Raw genomic sequence first — 3,001 nt, forward strand, 5'->3', positions numbered from 1 at the left:
AGTATTCTGAGCAAAATGACGTCTTTACATCACATTTGGCTCCAAGCTTGGCGATTCTCAAGTTGAAACCATCGTGTGTTTGTGGACAAAGTAATGGGTACTGCAGGGCTAAAGGAGTGGTACAACCATTTCAAAGGTAGCCGCTAATCAATGAAGACAGAAGCCAGTTAAGGTACGCCCGCAATATCCGCAAATCAGGTCGTTACTGATCCCGCAATATTGCTGGTGAAGCAGAATGGACGAATCACTATCAGAGAAGTTGTAGTCTAATCTAAAAGCCGTAAAGTCAACTAACTAACTAGGTGTTACAATAACTAACGTCCGCCCGCGGTAGCTGAGTGGTCAGCACGACAGACTGTCAATCCTAAAAGACCAGGTTAGATTCCCGGCTGGGTCGGAGATTTTCTCCGCTCAGGGACTGGGTGTTGTGTTGTACTAATCATCATTTCATCCCCATCGACGCGCAAGTCGCCGAAGTGGCGTCAAATCGAAAGACTTGCACCAGGCGAACGATCTACCCGATGGGAGGCCCTCGTCACACGCCATTATTATTATACAATAACGAACAACTTAAATTGGAAAGAACACATAGAAAATGTTGCGGTTAAGGCTAACCGAAGACTGCGTTTTATTGGCACAACACTTAGAAAACGTAACAGACCTACAAAGGAGACTGCCTACACTACGCTTCTCCGTCCTCTTTTAGAATACTGCTGGAAGATGTGGGATCCTTACAAGATAGGACTTACGGAGTAGATCGAAAAAGTCCAAAGAAAGGCAGCACGTTTTCTATTATCGCGAAATATGAGAGAGTGTGTCACACAAATGATACTGGATTTGGGCTGGACATCATTAAAAGAAAAGCGTTTTTCTTTGCGGCGGAATCTTCTCACGAAATTCCAATCACCAACTTTTTCCTCCGAATGCGAAAATATTTTGTTGACACCGACCTACGTAGGGAGAAACGACCACAACGATAAAATAAGGGAAGTCAGAGCTCGTATGGAAAGACACAGGTGATCATTCTTTCCGGGTGCTATGCGAGATTGGAATAATAGAGACTTGTGAAGGTGGTTCGATGAACAACCTGCCAGGCACTTAAATGTGATTTGCAGAGTATCCATGTAGATGCAAGTATAGGTGGTCACATTTTTACTATCCCCTGTATGTGCATATCGCTTCACACGACCTTTGTTACCTCAATGTCGATATCGGCATCATTTTCGAAATATGTGAGCTTTCTTATATTATCTGTAATGTTAATATACAACATGAACAGTAAGGCTCCCAACACGCTTCCCTCTGGCACAAGTGGTTACTTTTACACGTATAGATGAACTCTCCATTTAGGATGAGATGATGTGTCCTCCCTACAAAAATATTTTATTGGCCGTACTTTATACGGTGCAGGCAAATGGTCAACTACAATTGCTGTTTACTGTGAGGTAACCTCTAGCGTATCAGAAGCAGTTTAGGAACATTTTTTCAAATGAGTATACCCACTCGTATTTCGGCAGGTGCACAGTTTTGCCATTTCCATTTTTGCACGTTTCACAGATACCTTTTCGAAAATTTCGAGCAAAACAAATCGAAATCTTTATTACATCATGAAACAATGAAGAAGCAAATGCGGGTTTGTTCGCAAGCCCGAAGCAAAATCTGGTACAAGAATCATGGATTTTAATAAAGTAGCTGTCGATAGGTTTTTTTCGTTGCTTACAGATGTAACTGACAATCACAAACTAATGACTTCTCAAATAACTAATTGTGATGGAACAGGCGTCTCGGTTAATGCTAAAAACTAATCGAACATCACAGATTGCAAAGGGAACCGTCCAGTGCGATCGTTAACATCTGCAGAAAGGGGCGAAACTGCAACCAGCCTCATTAGTACGTCAGCAAGCGGAGCTGACATTCCTCCTACGATTATTTTTCCACGAAAGAAGAAGCAGAAAGAATTTGAGTTAGGACAGGCAGCAGGAGGTTGCGCTGAGGTCCACAGCACAGCATGTATGGCCACAGAGTCCTTCTTTGTATGGTTTCCACAATTAGTGGTATTTTCTAAGGCATCAAAGCAGGTCCCAGTTCTCCTTATATCAGATGGCCACTCAGCACATACCACGAACATTGACGTTATGGACTACGCGAGGGAGAGTGGCGTTTCTTTACCACCACATTGCTCTCACAGACTTCAGCCGCTTGATGTTTGTTTTATAAATCCTCGTTATAGTGATCAGCTTCGAAAATGGCTACGGAACCATGCAGCGAAAGTCGTAACTATCTTTGAAATTTCAACGCTTTTTGGTTCAGCTTTCGTCTAAAGCGCAACAATGAAAACCGCTATTAAAGGTTTCGAAGCTACTGCAATATGGCCCACGGACCCATCCATATTCACGACGCACACTTCCTCCCGGCACACACAACTGACAGCGGACGTGATAGGCCGTCAGATAAAGAGGTTATTATATCTGAACAATTGGAATTGCCTTCACCTAGCACACCAGCTGAAAAAGACGACTCAAACGGGCTGGATAATCAAGGGGACGAGGTTTCAGCGAATTGTTACAATGAACTGCCGCCTAAGAATAACAAAGTTATTGGGGCTAATTGTTCTAATCTTGGGTGCTCTTGGATGACAACTGACAACACAACCTCCTCATTTCATATTTCACCTGAGATTCTGATTTTCTTGTCAAAAGTTAACGAAAGCAAGAAAAGAGCGAGACTGAAAAGGGGGAACAACGTTGTTTTAGCTGATTCGCCGTACAAAAAAAGAGTTAAAAGTCATTAATGGGAGAAATAGAAAAAAGAACGTTGACAAAGAAGAAAGAGCAAACAGAAAACTTTCTGCGAAAGAGAATAAAATTAAGAACTCAAAATAGAGAGAAAGATTCTGAAGGTAAATGGAAAAAAGGAGAGAGAATACAATACTAACGAGAGTGATTATGAGGAAAGTTCTGACTGTCAATGTGTATATTGTGGTGGGTTATATTCAAAATCA

This window comes from Schistocerca gregaria, unplaced genomic scaffold (assembly GCF_023897955.1).
Source record: "Schistocerca gregaria isolate iqSchGreg1 unplaced genomic scaffold, iqSchGreg1.2 ptg000397l, whole genome shotgun sequence".
Lineage (NCBI taxonomy): Eukaryota > Metazoa > Arthropoda > Insecta > Orthoptera > Acrididae > Schistocerca > Schistocerca gregaria.